Source organism: Leopardus geoffroyi, chromosome B1 (genome assembly GCF_018350155.1).
Source record: "Leopardus geoffroyi isolate Oge1 chromosome B1, O.geoffroyi_Oge1_pat1.0, whole genome shotgun sequence".
Classification (NCBI taxonomy): domain Eukaryota; kingdom Metazoa; phylum Chordata; class Mammalia; order Carnivora; family Felidae; genus Leopardus; species Leopardus geoffroyi.
This window is the reverse complement of record NC_059327.1, coordinates 81,788,584-81,804,828: the sequence shown is the minus strand read 5'-3', so window position 1 is coordinate 81,804,828 and position 16,245 is coordinate 81,788,584. Positions and strand designations below refer to the sequence as shown.

The following is a 16,245-nucleotide window of genomic DNA, read 5'->3' as shown; positions in this document are numbered from 1 at the left end:
GCCTACCTCCAGAAACAAGAAAAGTCTCAAATAAACAATCTAACCTTACACTTAAAGGAGCTAAAAAAGAACACAAATAAAGCCCAAAGTTAGTAGAAGGAGAGAAATAATAAAGAGCAGAGCAGAAATAAATGAAATAGACTAAAAACACAACAGAAAAGATCAATAAAACCAAGAGCTAGTTCTCTAAAAAGATAAGCAAAATTGACAACCCTTCAGACTCATCAAAAAGGAAAAAGAAAGAGAGGGAAAGGGCTCAAATAAATAAAACCAGAAATGAAACATGTAACAATGGACATCACAGAAATATAGAGGATTGTAAGAAACTACTATGAAAAATTATATGCCAACAAATTGGACAACCTAGAAGAAATGGATAAATTTTCTAAAAACATATTCTTCTAAGACTAAATCAGGAAGAAATAGAAAATCTGAACAGACTAGTTACTTGTAATGAAATTCAAATGGTAATCAAAAAACTCCCAACAAATGAAAGTCCAGGACCAGATGGCTTCACAGACAAGTACCACCTTTTAAAGAAGAGTTAATACCTATTCTTCTCAAACTATTCCAAAATATAGGAGAGGAAAGAAAACTTCCAAATCCATTCTACAAAGCCAGCATTACTCCAAAATCAGACAAAGATGCTGCCAAAAAAGAAAAAAAAAAAAAATATAGGCCAATATCCCTGATGAATATAGATGCAAAAATTCTCAACAAAATACTAGCAAATGAAATTCAACAATATATTAAAAGAATCATTGACCACAATCAACTGAGATTTATTCTAGGGATGCAAGGATTATTTAATATCCACAAATCAATCAACATGATATACCACATTTTAAAAATGAAGGAACAGGGGATCCTCGGTGGCTTAGTCGGTTGAGTGTCTGACTTCAGTTCAGGTCATGATTTCCTAGTCCGTGAGTTTAAGCCCTGTGTCAGGCTCTGTGCTGCCAGCTCGGAGCCTAAAGTCTGCTTTGGATTCTGTGAGTCCCTCTCTCTGCCCCTCTCCTTCACTCATATTTGGTCTCTGTCTCTCAAAAATAAATAAACGTTAAAAAAACTAAAAAAAAAAAAAAAAAAAAAAAAAAAGGATAAAAAAACATATCATCTCAATAGACGCATAAAAAGCATTTAACAAAGTATAACATCCATTCATGATAAAAACTCCCAACGGAGTGGGTTTAAAGGGAACACACTTCAACATAATAAAAGCTATATATGAAAAATCCATGGCTTACATCATACTCAATGGTGAAAAACAACTTTTCCTCCAAGATCAGGAACAAGACAAAGATATCCACACTCACTTTTATTCAACAAAATACTGGAAGTCCTAGCCACAGCAACCAAATAAGAAAAAAGAAATAAAAGGCACCCAAATTGGTGAGGAAGAAGTAAAACTGCCACTATTTGCAAATGACAAGATGCTGTACATAGAAAACCTTAAAGACGGCCAAAAACTATTAGAACTAATAATGGAGTCAATAAAGTTGCAATACACAAAATTAGTAAACAGAAATTTGTTGCATTACTGTACACTAATCAAAAAGTAGCAGAAAGAGAAATTAAGAAAACCATCTAATTTACAATTACATCAAAAAGAATAAAATATCTAGAAGTGAATTTAACCAAAGAGGGAAAGACCTGTACTCTGAAAACTATAAGACATTGATGAAAGAAACTGAAAACGATACAAATGGAAGGATATACCATGTTCACAGACAGAAAAAAATTGATATTGTTAAAATAGCCATACCTCCCAAAGCAGTCTACACATTCAGTGCAACTCCTATCAAAATACTAATAGTATTTTTCATTGAACTAGAACAAATAATCCTAAAATTTGTATAAAATCACAAAAAGGCCCTGAATAGCCAAAGCAATCTTGAGAAAAAACAAAGTTGGATGTATCTCAATCCCAGATTTCAAGCTATACTACAAAGCTATAATAATCAAAACAGTATGGTACTGGCACAGAAATAGACACATAGATCAATGGAACAGGACAGAGAGCCTAGAAATAAACCCACATTCATATGGTCAACTAAACTATGACAAAGGAGGCAAGAATATACAGCGGGGAAAAGACAATCTCTTCAATACAGGGTATTCAGAAAACTGGACAGCTACATGAATAAGAATAAATCTGGACTACTTGCTTACACCATACTCAAAAATAAACTCAAAATGGATTAAATACTTAAATATGAGACCTAGAACCATGAATATCCTGAAAGAAAACATAGGCAGTGATCTCTCAGACATCAAGCCTCAGCAACACTTTTCTAGATATACCTGTTCAGGCAAGGGAAATAAAACAAAAAATAAAATATTAGGACTACATCAAAATAAAAAGCTTTTTGCACAGCAAAGGAAACCATCAACAAAACAAAAAGGCAATCTACTGAATGGGAGAAATTATTTGTAAATGATATAGCCAATAAGAAGTTAATATCCAAAATATATAGAGAACTCACACAACTCAACACCCCCCAAAACAATCTGACTAAAAAGTGGGCAGAGGGCCTGAATAGACATTTTTCCAAAGAACATTACAAAAGTTCCTCAATAAATTAAAAATAGAAATACCATATGATCCAGCTATTCCACTACTGGGTATTTACCCAAAGAAAATTAAAACACTAATTTGAAATGATGTATGTACCCCTGTGTTTATTGCACCATTACTTACAACAAAATATGGAAAGAACCTAAGTGTCCATCAATAGATGAATGAACAAGTTGTGCTATGTAAGTACAATGAGTTACTTAGCCATAAAAAAAAGAATTAGATTTTGCCATTCACGACCACACAGATAGACCTGGAGGGTATTATGCTAAGTGAAATGAGACAGAGAAAGACAAATACCATATGACTTCACCTATGAATCTAAAAACAAAATAAGTGAACAAACAAACAAACAACAGAAACAGACTCATAAAAACAGAACAAACTGGTGGTTGCCAGAAGGAGGGAAGGGGCTGCTGAGGGGTGGGCAAAATAGGTGGAGGGGATTAAGATACACAAATATCTAGTCATAAAATAAACCATGGGGATTAAAGTAAAGCATAGGGAATATAGTCAATAATATTGTAATAATGTTGTATGGTGACAGATGGTAACTACACTTATTGTGGCAAGCATCATGTAATGTACAGAACAATCTAATCACTATGGTGTATACCTGAAATTAATATAACATTGTGTGTCAACTATACTTCGATTTAAGAAAAAAAAAAAAGAGATGAATTAACTAATTTCTTTATATACTGTCTTCTCTTGGCTTCTATCCATTATCTCCTACTCTCCTAGTTTTCCAACTAGTTCAGCGACCACTTCTCCTTTATCGCCCTTTGTGCATTCTTATTCCTGCTATTCTGCCAGGCCTCAACATCTTGAAGAGCCCTGAGGCTTTACTCTTTTTTTCTAAATACAATCTGTCCTTAGGTGAGTCAATCCAGTCCATAGGCTTAGAATATCATCAGTATATTGATAACCCTCAAAATTTGTATCTCCAATCTAAACCTTTCCCCAAGAGCTCCAAGCTTCTGTAGTCAATTGCCTAATAAACACCTCACTAGAATGCTGATCTAAAAACTAATGTATTTGACTCATAACTTTGTTTTGACCAAAAAAAAAGTATTTATTTCCCCACACACACTATCAACTTAGGAAATACTGAATTATTCTGCCAGACACCTAAGAGTCACTCTTGAATCTTTCCTTTCCCTTAGTAAGTCATAATTTTTCCCACCTCTAAAAATACATCCCAAGCCATCATTTCTCTCCATTTTCAACCATCAGCCTAGTCAAAAACATCATCATCTGACATAAATTACTATACTAGCCTTTCTTTCCCTGGTCTTCACCATTACTCTACCACCAACCATTATTCTCAGTGGCCATGGTGATTTTATTTTTTTAAACTCTGTATCGGATCATCTCACTTTCCTGCTTTACATCTCCAGTGGTATCTCTTTGTATTTCAAATCTAAATTGTACTTCAAATCCAAATTCTACCAGAAATTCATAATCTGACCATGTCTAATTATGTCTCCAACCTCATGTCCTCCTTACCCACTATCCACTAGTCACACTAGACTTCTTTCTGAACCTCAAACATGCCAAACCATTTAGCTTAGAGCCTCTGAATTACCTGTTTCCTGTGTCAGAGAGATTCTTGTCTGAAATCTTTGCACAATGGATTCTTCCTAACATTTATATCTCAGCACAAATTTCATTTTCCAAGAAAGGCCTTTCTTGATCTATTTCTTATCCTGCTGTTTTATTCTCACCAATGCACATACTGCTATTCAATGAGAAATTCACTCAATGATCACAATTGTCAGTTATAGCGTGAACTTAAAAAGATTTAAATTTAGTAACTTTTTTAAAGAAAAACAGAACTTACACCATTGAATTACGCCTCTAAAATTAATTAATAAAAGCAATGTCTTGGTAAAAGATGTAAATCAAGTGGAAAATATATCCTGGAAGATGTTCACAAAATACAGCCTCACTAAATCCTTATTTTTGTTGGCTTGTAAAGTATCAAATATAGAGTCAAACATAGAGGATGTACCTATTTTTCCCCTTAATTTTGTTTCCCAACCTGGTATGAATTTAGTGCTTATGGAATTAAATGATTAAGTTACTCTAATAAGACTCTCTTATAATGCTAGCAGCCACACAAATCTGACCTTTAGTTTTTCCAGTCTCTTGGGCAGAGACTGACAATTGTGCTGAATTGTGGAATTGTTTTGTGACGTGTCTTCAATTAAGCTGAATCTACTAAATACATTCCAATTTTAATCTGAGTGAAATATTGAACCAGTATTTCCAGAGACAGAAAAATAACTTTTCAAAGCTCTATACTACTACCACACTATAGCAGGCAAGTAAATTTGTACCTCCAACAAACCGTTATTAACATTTTGAAAGTTTATTAAAATTCTTCCATATGTCACCTCTCACCTGAATTCTTACAGGTCTTTTAAATGACTTCTTTGCCGCTAACCTTGCTTCACTTCAATACATCCTCTACACTTCTCAAATATGAACAAATACTGTTTTACTCTGCTACTTAAAAGTTTTTCAATGGCTGTATACAGTAAAGTGTCAACTGTTTAACAATGATCAGGCCTCTACCTAACTAGCTTTGCCTATGCCACTTCCCTCTGTTCTAGTTTTACCTAAAATTTTTGAATGAGCTATGTTTTGTCTCAGCTGTACATCTTTGTGCATACTATTTCTCTTGCCTTTATGTCCTTATTCGGTGAAACCCTATTCTTGCTCCATCATGTAAGATAAGCATCTCCATGAAGCCTTCCCTGATCTGTTAGGCAGAATCAATCACTTCCCTTCTCAGCCACTACTACACTGAGCCCATGCTTAGTAGAAAGAAATACGATACCACAGAACCTGACTGCCTTGAATCGCTGGATTCCCACTAATCACATGATCGCTATCATATTACTTAATCTTTCTGTACTACCGTTTCCTCATTTGGAAAATGATAAAAATAACAGCAGATACTGCATATACACATAAAGTACTTAAAACATTTAGTAAATGCTAAATAAAAGTTATAAATTATTACACTGTAAAATAATGCCTAGTTTAAAGCTATAATTCCTCCATTAGATTGTAAACTCCTTGATAGCCAGGATTCTATGCTTTTTATCTTTTACTCTCTAACAGTGTTATAGATTTCAGCAATTGTCTGCTGCCTAAAAATGAAAAATACCTGACCATAGCAAAGCAAAGGCTAAACTATTAACCTTCTCATTAATTGCTATTTCTCATTAATAAAGAGTAGTCATTCTTTTTTTTTTTTTTTTTTTTTAAACTTTTTTTTTCAACGTTTATTTATTTTTGGGACAGAGAGAGACAGAGCATGAACGGGGGAGGGGCAGAGAGAGAGGGAGACACAGAATCGGAAACAGGCTCCAGGCTCCGAGCCATCAGCCCAGAGCCCGACGCGGGGCTCGAACTCACGGACCGCGAGATCGTGACCTGGCTGAAGTCGGACGCTTAACCGACTGCGCCACCCAGGCGCCCCTCTTTTTTTTTTTTAATGTTTATTTTAGAGACAGAGAGACAGAGCACAAGTGGGGGAGGGGCAGAGAGAGTCAGAGACAGAATCTGAAGCTGGCTGCAGGCTCTGAGCTGTCAGCACAGAGCCTGATGCGGGGTGTGAACCCACGAACCATGAGATCATGACCTGAGCTGAAGTCAGACACGCAACCGACTGAGCCACCCAGTCATTCTTTATGTATAATCATACAATGGTATTTCACTGATGGGCCCAAAGGTGATGGAAGTAAAATGTATGACACAAAACTGATGAACTGCATCACTTTTGTACCTAACACATTTTGTAGCAATCCCACCACTCTCCTGGCAGTGTTAGCTATTGTTCTCTTCTGTACCTCCAAGATGTCAGAGCAGTAGGGCATCTTCAGGGAGCCAGGTATGTGTTGCCCTCCGCAAAATTCATAGCATAAAAAAGGATGTGAATGGACATTGATTTATACCCCATTATTGACACAGTAAGCCACCAGTTTGAATTATGCTACTAGGTCAAGCAATGGGAAGGGTTCGATTTGAGCAAATTCACAGAACTATTTGATACTATGAAGAATATTAGAAACTTCTGAAGCAGTCCAGGATATAGGAAGGTGGAAAAAGGCATCACTCCCATTCAAACAAGAAGAAGCTAAATTACAAACTCATAATTTTCCTCAAAAACATGAGAGCTTGAAACAACACAGCAACCCAAAAGCCTAAAACCCAAGAAGGGGCAACTCTCAGCCTCAGGAGAGAAAGGATATATAGCTTTTCCCAACTGTGGTAGAGCATGGGAGGAAGGAACAACGACCAAATAAACACATGAGACATAAGGCAGAACTTTAACAAATTGCTAAAGGCCAAGTGTGGGCTAGCATAAAAGTACAGCAATCTTGGTAGTTCCAAATATAAAGTGAACTCACATTGACCCTCAGACTCTTTTTCCAAGGGCCTTCACCACATATATAAGAGAGCAGGAGACTAGAAAGGCTACTTCAATGGTTGCCTGAAGAAGGGAAGTGACCACCACTGCAGGAAAAGCAAAAAGCCCCACCCTCCCTGCCAAACCCTTCTCTCCAACAGAACAGAGGACTTAAGCTGCTAAGGAATGAGCATCAAACCTACTGACTCCAGGACAGATAAGACCCATCCTTGCAGGGAGAAGATTAAAAGAAAAAATCCTCTATGCCTGGGGTAGAGGCAAGAAACAGTCCTTCCTCTGGGGGTAGGGCAGAAAACTTTCCCACAAAAGACTAGCTACAGATACAAGGCAGAGTTTGGCTATCACACGTAGGAAGGACCAAAATGCTGAGAAAGCCCTACCTTGGAGGCCAGGCACACAAGAGATGTCTAAGATTGAAGCTGGACCAGGAAATCAGAGAAGCCCTACCTCTCATTCCCTACACTGAGTAACAAGGTATAGCATTCTACGGCTGAAGGCAGGGAAAGAGCATGGAGAGACACCCTCTGAAGCACAGAGGTACAGAGATAGCTGAAAACTGAAAGTGGAGGGGGAACATTAAAAAACTCCTCTTGTGGGGGGAGAGGGGGTGGGCACAGTTAGTAGAGCTTGCAACTCTTGATCCCAGAATTGTGAGTCCAAGCCCCATGTTGGGTAAAATATATTTTTAAAAATGGGGTGCCTGGCTAGCCCAGTTAGTAGAATGTGTGACTCTTAATCTCAGGGTCCTGAGTTCGAGCCCCACAGTGAGCATGGAACCTACTCAGAAAAGAAAACAAATAAAAAAATAACTCCTCTGGTTGGAAAACACAGGCAGTAACCTCTTTGACATCAGCCATAGCAACTTCTTTCTTTTTTTTTTTAATTTTTTTTTTTTCAACGTTTATTTTTTTGGGGACAGAGAGAGACAGAGCATGAACGGGGGAGGGTCAGAGAGAGAGGGAGACACAGAATCGGAAACAGGCTCCAGGCTCTGAGCCATCAGCCCAGAGCCTGACGCGGGGCTCGAACTCACAGACCACGAGATCGTGACCTGGCTGAAGTCGGACGCTTAACCGACTGCGCCACCCAGGCGCCCCATAGCAACTTCTTTCTACATATGTCTTCTGAGGCAAGGGAAACAAAAACATAAATAAATTATTGTGACTTCATCAAAATAAAAAGCTACTGCACAGTGAAGGAAACCATCAACAAAACTAAAAGGCAACTGATGGAATGAAGGAATATATTTGCAATTGACATATCGGGTAAAGGGTTAATATCCAAAATATATAAAGAACTTGTAGGGGGGGCTAGGGTGGCTCATTTGGTTAAGCATCTGACTCTTGGTTTCAGCTCAGGTCATGATTCCACGGTTCATGGGTTCAAGCCCCACGCTGGGCTCTGCGCTGGCAGTGCAGAGCCTGCTTGTGATTCTCTCTCTCTCCCTCAAAATAAATAAATAAAAACTTAAAAAAAAAAAAAAAGAACTTGTAAATCTCAACACTCCAAAAATGAATAATCCAATTAAAAATGAGCAGAAGACATACAGATGGCCAACAGACACATGAAAAGATGCTCAGCATCACTGATCATCAGGGAAATATAAATCAAAACTATAATGAGATATCACCTTACACCTGTCAAAATGGCTAAAATCAACAACAGAAGAAATGACAGATGTTGGTGAGGATGTGGAGAAAGGGGAACCCTTTGGCACTGTTGGTGGGAATGCAAACTGGTGCAGCTATTCTGGAAAACAGTATGGAGGTTCCTCAAAAAGTTAAAAGTGGAACTACTCTTTGATCTAGCAATTGCATTACTAGGTATTTAGCCCCAAAATACAAAAATACTAATTTAGAGTAATACACGCACACTGATGTTTATAGCAGCATTATATATACAATAGCCAAATTATGAAAACAGCCCAAGTGCCCATCAACTGACAAATGAAAAAAGATGTGGCATACATATATACATACATACACACACACACACACACACACACACACACACACTAGAATATTAGTCATAAAAAAGAATGAAATCTTGCCATTTGCAATGACATGGATGGAGCTAAAGAGAATTATGCTAAGCAAAATAAATCAGTCAGAAAAAGACAAATACCATATGATTTCACTCATATGTGGAATTTAAGAAACAATACAAATGGGCCAAGGGGGAAAAAAGAGAGAGGCAAACCAAGAAACAGACTCTTAACTATAAAGAACAAACTGATGGTTACCAGAGGGGAGGTGTGTGGGAAGATGGGTTAAATAGGTGATAGGGATTAAGGAGTGCACTTGTTGTGATGAGCTAGGTGATACATGGAAGTATGGAATCACTATATTGTACACCTAAAACTAATATTATACTGTATGTTAACCAATGGGAATTTAAATTAAAAAAAGACAAAAAGTCTCTTCTGGCAACCCCACCACCATTAAGCACTGGGCATATTTAGAGGAATTTGAACCCTGTGAGGTACTGAAAGTAACCACACAAAACAAAACAAACAAAAAACCAGGTCAATTCCTAACTAACTCAACACCCACAATAAAGGACTGACAGTAGAAAAGAAGTATCCATTTCAAAGTGTAACCACCATTTCTCTCAGTATCCACTAACATGATATTTAGCATTCAATAAAAGATTAGGACACTCAAACATGCAAGAAAAACAAATATTACCAAAAGGCGAAACAATCAATAGAAATACACTCAGAGATGACCCAGATGTTGGAACTACTGGACAGAGACTTCAAATAACTATGATTAACATATTCAGGAATCTAGGGGAAAAGATAGATGAAATGTTTGAACAAACAGGAAATTTCAACAGAGATTAAAAACTTCTCAGGAGTCAAATGGAGGATCAGCTGGCTGGCTCAGTCAGTGGAGCATGTGACTCTTGATCTCAGAGTTCTGAGTTCAAGTCCCACGTTGGCTGGAGATAACTTAAAAATAAAATATTTCCAAAAAAAAATTTTAAAGGGTCAAATGGAAAAGCTATAAATAAAAAACCACCATATCAGAGATGAAGCTCAACAAAGCCAAAGAAAGAAGTAGTGGACTTGAAGCTAGATCAATAAAAAAATATCCAGAGGAAAACAAAATGAGAAGAAAAAAAAAAAGTGGAAAAAAAAAAGCACCTAAAAGCTATGAGACAATAACAGTCTAGAAAAATCAAATAGTCTAGCATATGTATAACTGGATTCATAGAAGGACAACAGAGAAGACACGGAGCAAAAGAAATACTTAAAAAAATGACCATGAATTTTTGTAAAATAATGCAAGACATCAAACCAGAAGATGCAAGAATCTCAGTGAATCTCAAACAGAATTAAACACACACACACACATACACTCTGACACATCATAATCATTCTACTGAAAAGCAAAGATCTTAAAGGCAACTAGGAAAAAAGCTACATTAACTACAGCAGATTTCTCTTCAGAAACTATGCAAGCCAGAAAATAATGGAATGACATCTTTAAAGTAGTAAAATAAAAAATCTACCAACCTAGAAGTCCATGCAGGGAAAATATACCACAGTACTAAAATCCAAATGAAAAAATTTTCAACCAAACATTGCTGGCAGACCTACAATACATAAATATGTTAAAGAAAGTTCTTCAGGTAAGAGGAATATGATACCAGATAGAAGACTTTAATCTATTAAAAGAAATTAAGTTCCAAAAACTGAAAAAATTAATAAAAAGTAGTTTTTATTTCTTAATTGCTTCAAACTATAATTTACCTTTTAAAACAAAAATAGCACCAATATATTCAGCAGTTTAATATGCAAAAGTCAGGCGCGCCTGGGTGGCGCAGTCGGTCAAGCGTCCGACTTCAGCCAGGTCACGATCTCGCAGTCCGTGAGTTCGAGCCCCGCATGGGGCTCTGGGCTGATGGCTCAGAGCCTGGAGCCTGTTTCCGATTCTGTGTCTCCCTCTCTCTCTGCCCCTCCCCCGTTCATGCTCTGTCTCTCTCTGTCCCAAAAATAAATAAAACGTTGAAAAAAAAATATGCAAAAGTCAAATGTATGACAAAAATGGCATAAAGGATTAGAGGTAAAAATTGGAAGTATCCTTTTGAAGGATTCATATACCATACCTATGGTGGTATACTACTATGAAGTGATGATTAGAGATATATATATTGAAATCCTTAGGGCAGGGGCGCCTGGGTGGCTCAGTGGGTTAACGTCTGACTTCAGCTCAGGGACTGATCTCACGGTCCGTGAGTCCGAGCCCCGCATCATGTTCGCTGACAGCTCAGAGCCTGGAGCCTGCTTCGGATTCTGTGTCTCCCTCTCTCTCTGCCCCTCCCCTGCTCACGCTCTGTCTCTCTGTCTCTCTCTCTCTCTCTTTCTCTCTTAAACATAAAGATTAAAAAAAAATTAAAAAAAAAAAAAGGAATCCTCAGGGCAACCACTCAAAAATATCAAAAAGGATGTATAACCAATAACATTAATAGTGGAGATAACACAGAATCATAAAAAAATACTGAATTTACCCAAAAACAGGAAAAAAAAAAGAGAAAAAAACATCAACAGGAAAAAAATAAGGAAAATTCCAAGATAGTAGTTTTAAATCTAATGACATCAAAAATAATGAATAATTATAAATAAATAATAACCAACAAATGCCTCTCAATTAAAAGATGAAGAATAACAGATTAAATTAAAAACCAAGGGGTGTTTGGGTGGCTCAGTCAGTTAAGCATCTAACTCTTGATTTTAGCTCAAGTCATGATCTCATGGTTCATGAGATCAAACTCCTCATCAGGCTCTACACTGACAGTGCACAGGCTTAAATAAATTAAAAACCAAGACCCAGTGCTGTCTATGAGAAATCCACTTCAAATATAAAGATATATATAGTTTAAAAGGAAAAGGAAAAACATCCAGCTTCCAGTCTGACACATAAAAAGCTTGGAAAATGTCATTTTCATCCTCACAATAACAATGAAAAGAAGCCAAACCTACTGAAAAATCAATAATACATCTTAGGTCTTAAAGAGAATTCAGGTCACAGGGCAAACCACCACCCAGGAAACTGAAAAAAAACAAAACAAAACAAAACAAAACACAGAATCACAGCTTACCGGAAGTAGCAAATGCTGCTGGAGTCAGCAACTGGTAGGAAAACTTTAAGAGTAATTGACTAATTGCTGGCAACTAAGTGTAGACTAGGTTGAGAGATAAAAACTCCTAGAAGCCCAACCTTCGGAAGAGCTGCACCTTTTCAAGAATTTTACTTCTAGGAGCCCCACCAGGTCCCCTTCAAAGTAAAGATCAAAGAAAATTCTCCAGTGCTTCCTGCAGAGATAGCAGAAAAGTAATCACTGTGAAATACACCCAGAGCATCCTGCTGTCCTTAACAAAGATCTGTCTTCTAGGAAAACTGTTTTCAAATCTAACCAACGTGAGTTTTACTAGAGCCTAGCTGACATGGAAGAAAAATACCCAACTCCAGACTCCTCTAGCCTTCCTGTCTCCCATATAAGTGGGATGTAGTGAAAGTTGAGAAGCACTTGTAAAGGTCACAGCCATGGAAATAGACCTACTAAAATTCTATGATCTAGTCACAGGATTATAGAGCGCTTCTGTTCCCCCTACAACTGACCATCATATCAGCAGGGCTCCTATATAATATCAGAAGGTTACAATTCAAAGAACTGTAAGCTTAGACTCCATTTAATGAGCCTCTAGGGAAATCCAAAAATAAGAAGGAAAACAAAAACAAGGACACCTAAAGAATTTTAAATTCTGAATCTTAGCCTTTACCCATCAGGCAGAAAATCAATAAGGATATAGTTGAACTGAATAGCACCATCAATCAACTTGATCAAATTGACACTTATTGATTAGTTTATCAGGTGTCAACAGAATATGCAAGCTTCTCAAGAATACACAATTTTTGTCATGCTCATATATAAATAGCATTCACAAAGATGGACCACATTCTGGCCTATAAATTATACACAAAAATGTAAAAGAATAGAAATCATACAAAACAGGCTCTCAAACCACAACAGAATTAAACTAGAAATCACTAACAGATAACTGGAAAATCCCAAAATATTTGCAGACTGAGCAACATATGAATCAAGGAAGAAGTATCAAAAGAAACTGAAATACCTGAAACTGAATTAAAATGAAAATAAAAGTTACCAAAATATTATAGAATGCAGTAAGAGCACTGCTTACAGAGAAATTTATAGCATGTAGTATGTATGTTAGAAAAGAAGAGAGATTTAGAATCAGTAATCTAAGCTTTTACCTTAAAAACCAAGAAAAAGAAAAGCAAATTAAACCCAAATAAGCAGAAGAAATAATATAAATTAGAGCAGAAACCAATGAAACTGAAAACGGGTAAATTAATAGAGAAAAAGTCACTTAAACCACAAGCTGGTTCTTTGAAAGGTCAATAAAATCAATAAACCTCCAGCCAGGCTAACCAAGAAAAAAAGAGAGAGGACACAAATTACTGGTATCATTGACAAAAGAGGGGTCATGCCTACTAATCACATGGATAATAAAAAGGAAACTAAAAGAGTATTATAAACAATTCTACGCTCACAAATTTAATATCTTAAATAAAATGGACCATTTCCTTGAAAGACAAAATCTAACAAAAGTCACACATGGAGAAACAGATCATCTGAATAGGTCTATATCTACTATAGAAATTGAATAAAAAATTAATAACGTTCCAAAAGAAATCACCAGGGCTAGGTGGTTTCACTGGTGACTTCTATCAAATATGTAAAGAAGAAATAATACCAACTCTCTACAATTTCTTCCAGAAAACAGAAGCATAGAAAATATTTCCTAACTCATTGTATGAGGGCAGCATTACCCTAATACAAAAACCAGAAAAAGAGATTTAAGGAAAGTTAAAGAACAGTATCTGTCACAAACACAGATGCAAAAATCCTCAAGAAAATATTAGCAAAAGGAAACCATGTATAAAAAGAATTATAAACCACAACTAAGTGGGATTTATTCCATGCATGCAAAGCTGGCTCAACATTCCAAAATCAATTAATGTAATCCATCATATCAACAAGCTAAGGGAAAAAAAAAAAACATATGATCATATCAACAAATATACAGAAAGAATCTGACAAAATCTAACACCCATTCAACATGAAATCTACCAACAAACTAAGAATCCAAGGTAACTTCCTCAACTTTATGTATCTATGAAAAAACCAACAGCTAACACCATACTTAATAGTGAGAAACTAAAAAGTTTCCTCACTGAGATCAAGAATAAGACAAGGATGTCCCTTCTCACCATCCCCATGCAACGTCATATTGGAAGCCTTGGCTAACACAGTAAGACAGGAAAAGGAAATAAAAGGTACAGATTGGGAAGGAAGAAATAAAAACAAATTCTACTCCTACAAATTCTACAGAATTTTGCTCCTAAGAATTTACCCCCCCCAAATGAAAACATATGTCCACACAAAAACGTGTAATGAATGCTTATAGCAGCTTATCCATAATCACCAAATATGAGAAGTAATTTTAACTATTGCTGCGTAACAATTACCCCAAACCTTACCAGCTTAAAACACCAAACATGCGTTATTTCACAATTTCTATGAGACAGAAATTTGGGAGGAACTTGATTGAGCACTTTGGTTCAGGAATGTTCAGAAATTTGCAGTCAAGTTATCTAAACCAATTAATTATCTGAACTCTTCACTGGGGCTGGGGGATCCATTCTAAGATGGCTTAATCATCTGGCTGTTGACAAGAAGCCTCAGTTCTTCATTGGCTACCGTCAGGAGGCCAGAGCTCCTTGCCACACAAACCTCTTCACCAGGTCCCTTGTTTCCTCACAAAATGGCAGCTGACTTCTAGTGAGTGATCAAAATGAGAACAAGGCATAATCACAATGTCTTTTTTCAATCTAATCTCAGAAGTCACATACTATCACCTCTGCCATATTCTACCAGTTCCAGAGACCAATCCTGACACACTGCAGGAGAAGTCAACATTAAGGCATGAATACCAGGAGACAAAGATCACTGGGACCATTTTGGAAGCTGGCTACCACAAACCTAGATTTCCACTAACTGGTGAATAGGTAAACAAATTATGGTATAACCATACAGTGGCACAGTAATCAGCATTAAAAAGGAACAAACTACTGATATATGTAACAGCATGGAAAAAATCACAAATGCTAAGTGAAAAGAGCCAGACCTAGAAAGCTACATACAGTGATTACACGTACACACATTCTCGGAAACGTATAACCAGAGGGATACAAAACAGATCAAAGGTTGTCAGGAGCTAGGAAGGGGGCAGTAGAGTGACTACAAAAGGGCATGAGGGAATTTCTTTAGATAATGGAAATACTCTATATTTGATTGTGATGGTGCTTGGAGTTTGTTAAAATTCACACAACTATAACACCTAAAAAAGGTGAGTTTTATTGTAAATCAATTATACCTCAAAAATTACTTATAAAAAGAGAGAGAAAGGAATCCTAAGAGGAAACAAGAGGCTTGGTTGGAAATATTGCTATAGCAGTCTTAATGTGTAAATAACAAGTTTCCAAAGGAAACTTTGGAAAATGTTATTAAACCAATAAAATTATAATTAACGTTACTCAAGCTAAAAAACTTTCTCTGAGCTTAAGTCTACAGATTGAAAATGCCCATCAAATTACAAGTTAGACAGATGAGAGAAAAGATACACATGTATCCTGGCATATCCTGGCAAAAGTCGTGAACTTTAAGAATAGAAAAGTTTAGGGGCACCTGGGAGGTTCAGTTGGTTGAGGATCTGACTTTGGCTCAGGTGATGATCTCATGGTTTGTGGGTTTGGGCCATGCATCAGGCTCTGTGCTGACAGATTGGAGCCTGGAGCCTGCTTCAGATTCCGTGTCTCCCTCTCTCTCTGCCCCTCCCCCACCTTCACTCATGCGCTTGCTCTCTCTCAAAAATAAATGAATGTTAAAAAAAAAAAAAAGTTTAAATGCTTCCAGAAAGAAAGAACAAGTTACTTAGAAAAAAAGAGAGACAAGCATAAGCTTTCTTATTTGCAACAAAAAGGAAATAATGATATAGTACCTCAAATTTTTGAGAAGAGGACCACGACCCAAAAATTCTACCCCAATCAAGAGTAAAATAAAAAATCAAAAAATAAAACTTTTTTAAAAGAAAAAGGGGTGCCTGGATGGCTCACTCAGTTGAACATCT

General features: G+C 36.7%; 1 protein-coding gene across 5 annotated transcripts in view; it reads right to left on the bottom strand.

Annotated features, from left to right (window-relative positions):
• Positions 1-16,245, bottom strand: part of ANAPC10 (anaphase promoting complex subunit 10) — a 110,112-nt gene that overhangs the window by 89,705 nt on the left and 4,162 nt on the right. The window lies entirely within an intron of this gene.